The sequence below is a fragment of the Nanorana parkeri genome, unplaced genomic scaffold (genome assembly GCF_000935625.1).
Source record: "Nanorana parkeri isolate BGI_ZX_2015 unplaced genomic scaffold, ASM93562v1 scaffold452, whole genome shotgun sequence".
NCBI lineage: Eukaryota > Metazoa > Chordata > Amphibia > Anura > Dicroglossidae > Nanorana > Nanorana parkeri.
Genome location: NW_017306720.1, coordinates 990,173 through 1,002,107, shown reverse-complemented (window position 1 = coordinate 1,002,107; position 11,935 = coordinate 990,173). Strand labels below are relative to the sequence as shown.

General features: G+C 45.2%; 1 protein-coding gene across 1 annotated transcript in view; it reads left to right on the top strand.

Moving 5' to 3' along the window:
• The window catches only part of RASA2 (RAS p21 protein activator 2), a 118,748-nt gene that overhangs the window by 21,503 nt on the left and 85,310 nt on the right, over window positions 1-11,935 (top strand). The window lies entirely within an intron of this gene.

Sequence of the window (11,935 nt, the reverse complement as noted above, 5' to 3'; positions counted from 1 at the left end):
ACCCCCCCCCCCCCCCAGTGAGTTTAGCGTACGCTATCCCTCAACACAACTTGCATATGGTACCATGCGCTAGGTGCATTGTGTTGCCATTCAACTGAATGGTACCCCAGCACACCTCCCGGTTGCCTTGTGTTGCAGCGCAATGCGGGGTACTGCAAAATCTTGTGTTTTAAAAAAAAAACTAGTGCATGCTACCAGGAGGTGCATTGGGGTGCCATTCAAATGAACGGCAATGCAAAGTACCTAGCGCACAGTACCGCATGCTAGGTGTGTTGTGCCATTGGGTGCACTAAACAAACAGGGGGGAATTCATCAAAACTGGAGCAAACAGATTCTGGAGCTGCTGTGCACCGCAACCAATCAGCTCCTCTCTTCAGTTTGTTCAATTAAGATTCGAAAATGAAAGAGAGAAGCTGATTGGTTGCCATGCACAGCTGCTCCAGATTTTGTCTGCTCCAGCGTTGATAAATTCCCCTCACAGTATCCTGTGATTAATGGAACACTGTGGTGTGAACAGGCCCTAAAAGGTTCGTCTGTGGGATCTTTATATTGTCCTTAGATGTAATAATTCATATTGTTTAGATCATCTCCAAGGCAGGGATCTCTAAGGAGATTTGTAGTGGCCCAATTGTGTTGTAGTGATTGCTACACATTTGGAACAAATGGCTTTCTATTGATTGAGGCACACAAGCGGCATGTAGTGGTGATCAGATTGCACAATGCTGCACATGTACACCTACTGTGTGCAGCTTGTGTGTCTTTCCCTATACAGTGTGTAGGACATGAGGACGCCCAGGGACATTCCCTCACTGGAGCGGAGGAGGAGACGGGCAGCTTCGAGGTTTCAGGGCCCGTTCACACCAGTTGCAGTGCGTTCCTGCCCATTTCTGGCCAGAACGCACTGCCACGCATTGCGGCTGGCTCACTTTTTAGTGGAGCAGGAGCACGGGACCCGCACGGGATCGCAAGGCACATTGCGATCAAAATGTTGCAAGCGAGGCAGTGCGTTCTGGCCAGAATCGGGCCGGAACGCACTGCAACTAGTGAGAACGGGCCCTCAGGGAGTATAAGTTTATTTTCATCCGTAGACGAAAATGAGCACTTATCCCTTGCAGTGCAAGGGTAGCCCCAATGCAAAGTTTACAAAATAATTATGCCCGGAGTTCTTCTTTCACCCTTTTCTGAAATCCTTCTGCAGGTCAGTTTTCTGTTGGGTGGTTAACATGTCAATGAAGAATCAGATGTGTGTATTGAATATGATGCATTCCTCACAAATCTATATGCTGTAAGTGTAGTTGATGTAATATGTCTGACATGTCAATCTGAATGTGTGTGTGTGTATATATATATATATATTGTATGTAGTTAGGAGGAGAACATTGAAAAGGCTTTTCTGACTGAAGGTGCCGATACCCCTATCGATTTTATCACTCAGAAATCGTCCACAAAAGGTCCTTCATATTGTAATTGATCGGTTGATAGGAACCCAACGATTTCTTTATTTTTATTTTTTGCATTACTGTACTCCTGGCCAAATTTCCTCGATCGGTCAGGCTGGAAAAAATGTTTTCCAATCATACAAAAATCGATGGATTAATGGTGCTTTCGTAGAAAAAAAAAGTCGCAACATGAACACTGCATGTACGCAAACGAAAATCTGTCAATTGACAAAATTTGGTGAGTTAGTATTGCTAACAAACGTTTATCGAAACGACATTGGTCTGTGCATGATGGGATAGTTGAGCGGTAATCGAACGAGGGCTCGATGACGGCGCAAACAAATCTAACGCTAATCGATAGGTGTACGGCCAGCTTAAGGGGTTCTTTTTATTTTTTTCCTTGGCTTTGGTTCTAAGCCCATCCACCTGTCATCTGCTTGTTAAATGGAGAGCTCCTCAGTAGATGCATTCGGATTGGAGGGCATAGTGGTGGGCAGACCTTAGCTCCTGGGCAGAGTTTAATTGCTGCATATAATCCCCAGCATGGGTGCTGGCTTAGATTGGAGTAGGGAATATATGGTGCATCTTGCCAATGATGTGCAGCTTTCCCATATATATATCCAGATTTCTACAAACCAAGACGTCTGCTTTACTGAAATATTAGTACCAGGTTTTCATTTGTTTTCTGTGCTGGCTAACAGGGTTGAAATCTGGGTCACTTACGTGTTTTATATATAGTTAATGACCGCAACGGGTGTGCCTATAATCCGGTCCGCTGCGATCAAAATAGTGCTGGCAGTATTTGATCGCACCGGACCGCAGGCACAATGTGCCTTGCGATCCCGTGCCTTGCGATCCTTGCGGCCAGAGGGCGTGGCTACGGTGCCATTCACTTCAATGGCCCGCCACGCCCCCCTTCTGCCCCACTAAAAAGTGAGCCGGCCGCAATGCAAGGCAGTGTGTTCCGGCCAGAATCGGGCCGGAACGCACTGCAACTGGTGTGACGAGGCCTTAAACAGGATATCGGGACCTGTGCTCAGGGCACCAGCTGATTTTTCTGGAAACTAAAACTTTTAGACCTCAAGGAGCAGCATCCATTGTAAGTGATTAAATCGGCATTTGAAATAGCTTAAAAACATTTTGAGGAGAATTTATCAAAACTGGAGCAGCTGTGCATGGCAACCAATCAGCTTCTCTCTTCAGTTCAGTTGAGATTTGATAATGAAAGAGAGAAGCTGATTGGCTGCCATGCCCAGCTGCTCCAGATTTTGTCTGCTCCAGTTTTGATAAATTCATAGTGTTCAATTAGTAACTAAGCTTAAAGCATATTAAACCCCCCAAATAATACTTTGCTTATTACCAGTACTACATGTTCTACCACACCGAGGTAGATACCACGTTTGCCAGCTGCTGTATCTGTATTTGGGCCTGTGTCTATGGGTCATGGGCTTGTGAAGCGATCATTCTAAATTCATTGTGAATTGTAAATTAATTGTTCATGGTGCATCAATGGCTGGCAGTTGACCTCAATCTGACCTGCATTTGGCCAGCTTTTAATGGGTTGTGCATTCCCGTTGACCCCTAATTTTGTCCTGATTCACGAATTTGCAATAGATTGCTGGATCTGTTTCATAGTTTCCTAACAGCATCACCTGCCTGGCCTTCACTGAACTCGCTTCCCATTCTTACTGAGTAGTCATCCTCTTGGTTACTAGAGGACATCCAGTTACAGCCTTACTCTCTCTGAACTTACATCCACCATATCTGCCGAATGAGCACATTCTCTGCCAGTTCAGGCAACCCTCCCTTTAAGTTTTCCCTGTACGTTCTCCAGCTGTGACCCAGCTATTTGCCTCAGGGACCTGAAATTGCCTGTGTTCTCCTCTGCTCTTTAATGGTTTCAGTCAGACAAAAATCTTGCTTTTGAAATGCCAATTCTAGCTAAAGGTGCCCATACACTGTACGATTATCGTACGTGAATCGCGGGATTTCGTACGATAATCGTGCAGTGTATGGAAGGCGTGCAACCGTTTCTACTGTACGGTTTCACATCTTCCGTCGAACAAGCAGGCTTGAAAACCCGCTGAGAATCGTACGATTCTCGGCGTGTTAGTGGCCTGCTTGTTCGATGGAAGACGTGCGACCATACAGTAGCAGGCTTGAAAACCCGACGAGAATCGTACGATTCTCGGTGGGTTAGTGGCCTGCTTGTTCGACGGAAGACGTGCGACCGTACAGTAGCAGGCTTGAAAACCCGATGAGAATTGTACGATTCTCGGCGGGTTAGTGGCCTGCTTGTTTGACAACTGCCGAACGGGCCGGTGTGCGCACGCGCACACTGCCCGTTTGCAGTCATCGGAAGCCCGGCCCTCATTGCGGTCATCAGAAGCCCTCAGGGGGGCGGACTTGCGATGATCGCAAGTACGATCTGCCTGTCCAAGATGGGCAGATCGTACGAGCTTTTAATAAGCTTACGACCATCGCAAGACAAAAGTCTTGCGATGGTTGTAAGGTGTATGGGCACCTTAAGACTTGAATGTTTAGCGTCAACAGCTTAAACTAAGAATACACCGATTACCAGGCTTTTTCACGAGTACTCGTGGAAACTCCCCGATAGAAAGTGCCAATTCTGGGCACTTTACATTTTTAAATGCAAGCTGCTTCCGTTAGCTCCTGCGCTTGCTGGGGACCTCACGGCAGCATGCGGATGACCTTATGGCAGCTGTTTATGGCATCGGTCAGGCCGAACATCTCCTCCTGGTGAGGCCCGGACAACCAATCAGCTTCTCTCTTCAGTTTATTCAGTTATGATTTGAAAATGAAAGAGAAAGGCTGATTGATTGCCATGCACAGCTGCTCCAGATTTTGTCTGCTCCAGTTTTGATACGTTCCCCTCAGAGTATCTAGCTTCAAATTGTTCTGCATTGCTGTATAATGCATTGTTGGGATTTGTAGTCCTCTATCGCTTGTGGTATTCTGCATTGTTGTAGAATGTATTGCTGTGCAACGCATGCGCGGAAGGTCCTTAAGTGAAGCTGACAGACTGGCAGTACCCGGATGCGACGTCAGAGGTGCACGCGGTTGATGAGTTCTCAGCGTCGACAGAACAGGACCCCACCTGGAGCTCCTCCCACCGGACCAGTGCCGACTCGCCGTTGCTCTCCAAGTAAGTTCAAAATAAAAATCATAGCGCAAGCTTCGACGCTATGTATCGGGGCATTTTGACAAGTACAAGTACTTGTCAAAATGCCCTGTATCGGGCCCGATACGGATGCTAGCATCGGTATCGGGACATCCCTAATTGCTAAGATTAGTTCCTTTACAAGTTGAAGTCAGTAGCAGAACTAATAGGGTCACAGCGGTCACAGTTGTACTGGCCCCCGGTGCTCCACCACTGACTCCAAGCTATTTGGAGTCAGTGGTGGATTTTGCATTGCTTTAGGTATTTTGTATTGCTTTATAATGTATATCAGGGTTTTGTAGTCCCTCTACAGCTTTGAGTCAGTGGCAGAACTACCAGAGTTGTAGCGGTAGACGCATGACATAAAAAAAAAAAATTTATCGGTAACTGTCTGTGTCCCCATTTGGGACAGCTTGTTTCTGCTTCTTGTCTATTTGTTAGAACAATAAATGAAGGAAAATGTATAACAAGGGCCTGTGACCCATTGAAGGTGATTTCTACTCCTATTCCTATCCTAGTGACAGGTGTCAGACAACAGAAAGATAAGGTATATGGTCTCCATGGCTCTATTCCCATAGTGTAGGTGTGTTATCATTAACCCTTATGTAATCTGTGTTTTCCTAGAAGCCACACCAAAGATGCAGCAAGCGCTGCTCCCGTTACACACCTAAAATGCACAGGTGTAAAGCCTGTATGGAAAAAGATTGCATTTAAAGCCTGACAGAATTTGCAAGCCCTCCCCACTCTTTAAAAAAAATCTCTGGCGTTGAATGTAATCCTTTACAGCAGTGCTCCCCAACATTTTTATCGCCGCGGACCGGTCAACGTTTCATAATTTTACCGCGGCCCGCTGAGGGGGGGACGTTGATTGTTTGTTTATATTTTAGATTGTTTTGATTTAATTCACGCTCTGAGCGCTCCACGCCCAGTCCCCGCCCCCCGTTCTCGGCGCTCCCCGCTCTTGGCGCTCGTTTAAGAGGAAAAAAAAAGTGTAAAAAGCACTTGCCCGGCGCCCAAAACTACATGTCCCGGGCGTCGGGCGATACGAATTCCGCGGCCCGGTACCATTTGATCCACGGACCGGTACCGGTCCGCGGCCCGGGGGGTTGGGGACCACTGCTTTACAGTATTACACGCCTGCTATTGGCTTCTTGTTATATCTCCCATACAGAAAGCCTGTTGTATGAATGTCTTAGTCCTGAGGCCTTTCTTGAAACCATCACTATATCAATGAGAGAGAGGAAGTTGCACACTGCTCTACGGAAACAGGCAGACCAATCTAATATGTAATGGGCTGTGTAAAATCTGGTAATTGTGGATTACATAACCTAGATTAAAGGAGAACTATGAGGCGAGTGCTTTTCACTCGACTCATAGTTCTAGCCGACCTGTGATAATGAGACTGTCACAGGTCGGCTCAGTAGATCGGTAAGTGAGCGAACACATACCAGCGTTTGCTCACTTCTCGATCCTGTCACAGCTCTCTGCCGTGACAGGGGAGGGACTGGATTCCCCCCTCCCCGCTCCTATCCTCCAGCGCTGACTGGCGGAACGGAAGGGGGAGGGGCGGGTACAGCTGGCTCTGCCTCTAGATAGGCATAATTGTCGGGATCCGCTTCAGCTGCGGCGTCTCAATATACCGCGAGCTGCAGCTCAGTATACCACGAGCTGTAGCTCGCGGTATACTGAGCTTGGGAGGACGCTAGTTTGTGTCCTCCCGTTACCCTAAGGAGAACTATGGGGAAAAGCCCTAACCCCATAGTTCTCCTTTAAGGTAAAGTGCATACACTTTCCTACTTAAAGTGAATCTGTGCCATATAAATCTTATCAAACAAAAAAAATGCAAAGTGGCCCTGACACCTCCTGGCCACTTTAGAAAACCATTGTGGTCCCGTTAGGAAAGAGCAAAAGACTCCTGTGTTTGTTGGTTTTGGCTAGAGCTGCAGCTACTATTTATTTTCAAAATCGATTAGTTAGCCGATTATTAAGTTCGATTAATCGGTTAATCGGATAGAAAATAAAATACATTTTAAAAATGGCTCCAGTGATGGGACTACTAGTTTGTATTGAGATTGCAGTCCATCACAGGAGCAAGCTTGGAGCGGTGGAAGTAAAAAAGAAAAAAAAGAAAGTGTGGTGTGCAATATAGTGAAATGAAAAGTGTAAAATTATATAGCAATGAATGCAGAATGGCACCGGCTATAGAGGACTACAAATCCCAGCAATAGTACATTATAGCTGGTGGTATTCTGCATTGCGCTGTATAGAGGACTACAAATCCCAGCAATAGTACATTATACAGCGCAATGCAGAATACCACCAGCTATAATGTACTATTGCTGGGATTTGTTGTATTCCTATATAGCTGGTGGTATTCTGCATTGCGCTGTATAGAGGACTACAAATCCCAGCAATAGTACATTATACAGCGCAATGCAGAATACCACCAGCTATAATGTACTATTGCTGGGATTTGTAGTCCTCTATAGCTGATGGTACATTGGTCTGTATAATATACAGCACAATGTACCATCAACTATAGAGGAATACAAATCCCACTATCCCAGCCATAGATTATAGAGCACCATGTGGGGAAAGTGCAGGCTTACCTGAGCAGTCTTCCAGCAACCTGTTTCTGAGATGGGGCCTGTCTATCGGCGGCTGTCATCCGCCCACACCTGCTCCTCCTTACTTCTTCTCCCTGCGTCCCTGTGCCGACCGTGGATTTGGGCGGGCAGTGAGCGTGAGGCAGGGAGGAGGTGTGGCGTGTGGAGCATGGATGCTGGCAGGTCTGAGGTGGGGAGGAGGTGTGGCGCGCAGCGTGTGTGGAGCCGTGAACAGGGGCAACCAAACGGAAGCCGATTAATCGATCATTGAAATAGTTGACAACTTTTTCAATAATCGATTATAATCGATTATGTCGATTAGTTGTTGCAGCCCTAGTTTTGGCCCTCCTGTAATTACTGTTATCATAGTGATGGGCCAGTAGTAGGTGACTGTGGCAGTTTTTTTTTTTTTCCTTCCTTCGTGCATTCTGCTTTTTTCAAAGTCTGGTGGGCATTCTCCCTACGATCGGAAAGCAGGTGCCAATTCCACTATGTAAATGTTTGATCATTGTCATACTGCCAATAGCTCATTACAAGCATGTTAGCAGTGCTCTTTATAGTATCAGAAGTTCAATAATTGGTTTCACTTGTTGCTTGGAACTACTCGGACTAGTGTACTTGAGGCCTATATCTGCTTTTTTGTATTCCGACATTGGCCACCGGCTCATTGGCTGGTGGCTCTGTTCCTACATAGATTTTCTGACTGGCTTCTTCGATCAGCTGATAGAGGGATGCCAGCTAGAAAGTGGCACCCACTGTGCAAATGTTTTTCCGTTCCTCAGGAAGTGTTTAGTATCAGTAATATCAGTACATTTAACAGATAATTTGAAAAAATTGTGAATATCGACCCCGATTATCGATAGATCCGATAATTGGTGGAGCCCTAGTTTGTTTGTTTTTTGGTCCGTCAACGCTCACTTAGGGCTCATTAAGAATAAATGGGTAAAGTGACTCCTGTCAACGAACCATGAAATACCATGTGCAAGTGTAAAGGGGCCCTTACAACCTGCCCGGGCCATGACTCCACCACCACTCCATGAATTTGGCCTTCAGTATGTTAAAAAAAATAAAAATCTTATCTATATGATAGAACCTTCATCTATAGATGCAAAAAGTTATTTATATGTAAGGGAAATATCTGATGATATAACTATGGGAGCTGGCTTAAATACCCAGTGAGTCACTGACCTGGAACAAGTTTGGAAGAAGGGAGTTGATACTTATCAACATTCACAAGCTGCATTCCTTGGTCCAGGTCAGTGATTTGCTTGATAGTGAAGACAGCATCAGGATGAAAGAGCCAGAGACTGCACCATTAATAACCAGGCTATCAATGGCAGCTCTCTTAATTCTGGCCCCACAGGTTGACTTTAACACAGCAGTGTAAAGAGCAGTGGTCATACACAGGGACCCATAGCTTCCAAATGTCAAGTTACTGAAGTAAGACAATAAAATATGATTGCTATGGATTTATGCACTCTCCACAATGCTCTTTATCTTACAACTTAAGCCAAAACCTTTTTTTTTTTTTTTTTTTTTTTTACTTTTGGATGGAGTGGAGAGGGTTTAGAAAACCTGTCAGGTATTTAATGCTGTCTGTGTTCCCCGTTAGGGATATTCACACGCTCTATTTGTCCTGATTTACTGTGATCGCTGATTGGGCTGTCACCAGAACAGGAATAGATTGGAAATATTTTCCAAATAAGTTTGACCACCATGGATTTCCCTCATTCTGGAGGGATTTTCTCTTGCATCCTGTTGCGGCTATCAAAAGGCAAATCTCCCCAAAGAGATACAGATAGGAAAAAAATCTGACAGGTGTATCGCTCGGCTGTAGAGCCTCAAATCATCTCTGAATTGGTTCTGGCACTGTCCTTCCTTCTGGAGGGGGGCTACTTTTGTTCCCCATGGTCCCTGTGTGTGTTGTTAAGTCGTCACCGCTCCAAGCTCACTCCTGTGATGGACCACAATCTCAATACAAATTCAATAACAAAATGTGAGATTGTAGTCCATCACGGGAGCGAGCTTGGAGCGGTGACTACTTTACAATACACACAGGGACTATGGGGAACAAAAGTAGCCACCCTCCAGGAGGAAGGACAGTGTCAGCACCAATTCAGAGGTGATACCCAAGTAAGATACATTTTTGTTATACTTTAATGCATTTTTAAGATTTAACTCCTGAGTTAAGTGTCTTTCCGGTTTAGTTACTGAGTTCAAATGTGGTCCTACAAAACATTTCTGCAGTGTCTGCTGTATAAAAGGTTACTTGTATACCTTTATGATATTAAGAACTAGGGATGCACCAATACCGATACTCGCACTTGCCTAAATGCTCAGATTCTTACCCCGATACCAGAACTACAGCAGCGCCACAATGGAGCCCGCTTCCCGGCCAATCAGGAAGCCTGATTGGCTTCCTGATTGGCTAGGAAACCAGCTTCACTTGGCACTGTGATTGGTTTCCTTACCAATCAGGAAGCCAGACGGCATGTCATGATCTGGCTTCCTGATTGGCATGGAAGCTGGCTTCACGCTGCCTAGCGACACTGCCGAGGCAGCCTTGCTTCCTGACCAATTAGGAAGCAGGACGGCAGGTCATGACCCAGGCCCACAGTACCTCGGGTTGCTGGTTTCAGTATTGGCGAGTACCAAAAAAATAATCTCGGATCCCAAAAAGCCGGTATCTGTGCATCCCTGTTAAGAACCCATATGGTTCACTTAAACAAATGGAAACCGCACCAAAGATGCAACATGCAGCATTTTTCTTTTACAAGGTAGGGCACTAGTACGCCTTGCAGTGAATGTAAGAGCCCATAGTGATACTAAGTGATCTAAGGTGACTGAGCAGCACACGTAAGGCCTTGCCACATGTAGGCCTCGCTGTTTGTCATTGACAAAAATGACCTAGTTTAACGAAGACCGCAGAGTGTAAAAAGCATTTCCCTTGTGAGGAAGCTAGTGTGAAAGCTTTATTGCACACCGGTTTCACCATGCAATATCGTTTTTTTTTTTCTTTACACTATTTTTTTTTAAGTCATTGAGGTGGGGTTTCTAGCGCGACACAGATTGTGTGTTAAAAAGACAATGGTGGAGGAAAGGAGATTGTGGTTTCCGCTTTAGACTGAAACTGCACAGATGTACAAAACACATCATACTCACTTCCTAATGTGTGTCTGCTTCTTACTGCAGCATTTAATACTCATTGAAAACTGCTTTTTTGTACCCTGAAAGAAGCTATGTTCTGTGATTTTTCTACTTTGGGTCTATAGGATGAAATGTGTTATGACATGAAACCATGATGGCCAGACAACATCTACAGACAGTCAATATTGTAGAACCCCCTTACATTGGTCTTCAGTGAAGAAAGTACATTGTTCAAGGGTGAAAAAGTGCCGCCTTACATTTGTGTCAGTGTAGTGGTCATTGGGAAAGATGCCCCCCTCATTCTGGTTATAAGTAGGAGAAGAAACCCCTCACATTGTTAATCAGTGGAAAGACTGACCCTATTACAGACAGCTAAAAGATCATTGATGTCACAAGTTGCTGAGAGACAGAGGAACCCCTACAGCGGCTTGCAAAAGTATTCACTCTCTTGGCATTTTTCCTATTTTGTTGCATTACCTCCTGGAATTAAAATGGATTTATGGTGGGTTTGTATCATTTGATTTACACAACATGCCTACCACATTGAAGATGCAAAATATTTTTTATTGTGATACAAACAAGAGAGGAGACAAAAAAACAGAAAGCTTGAGCGTGCATAACTATTCACCCCATTCCCCCCCCCCCCCCCCCACCAAGGTCAGTACTTTTGTAGAGCCACCTTTTGCAGCAATTACAGCTGCAAGTCTATTGGGGTAAGTCTCTATAAGCTTGGCACATCGCGCCATTGGGATTTTGCCCATTCTTTAAGGCAAAACTGCTCCAGCTCCTTCAAATTGGATGGGTTTCGCTGGTGTACAGCAATCTTTAAGTCATACCACAGATTCTCAATTGGATTGAGGTCTGGGCTTTGACTAGGCCATTCCAAGACATTTAAATGTTTCCCTTTAAACATTTCGAGTGTTGCTTTAGCAGTATTCTTAGGGTCATTGTCCTGCTGGAAGGTAAATATCTGTCCCAGTCTCAAATCTCTGGCAGACTGAAACAAATTTCCCTCAAGAATTTCCCTTTATTTATTGCCATTCATCATTTCTTTAATTCTGACCAGTTTGCCAGTCCCTGCTGATAAAAAATGGTTGGTGTTGTCGGGCTGATGAGAGGTCTTAGGTTTGCGCCAGACATAGCGTTTTCCTTGAAAGCCAAAAAGCTAAATTTTAGTCTCATCTGACCAGGCTACCTCTTCCACATGTTTGGGGAGCCTTCCACGTGCCTTTTTGCGAACATCAAACGTGTTTGCTTATTTTTTTTTTTTTTTGCAGTAAGCAATGTTTTTTTTTTTTCTGGCCACTCTAACATGAATGCCAGCTCTGTGGAGTGTATGGCTTGGTCCTATGGACAGACACTTCAACCTTCACTGTGGAGCTTTGCAGCTCCCTCAGGGTTATCTTTGTTTGGTCTCTTTGTTGCCTCTCTGATTAATGCCCTCCTTGCCTGGTCCGTAAGATTTGGTGGGCAGCCCTCTCTTGGCAGGTTTGTTGTGGTGCCATATTCTTTCCATTTTCCTATTAACCACTTCAAGACCAGGTGTTTACACCCCCTTCCTG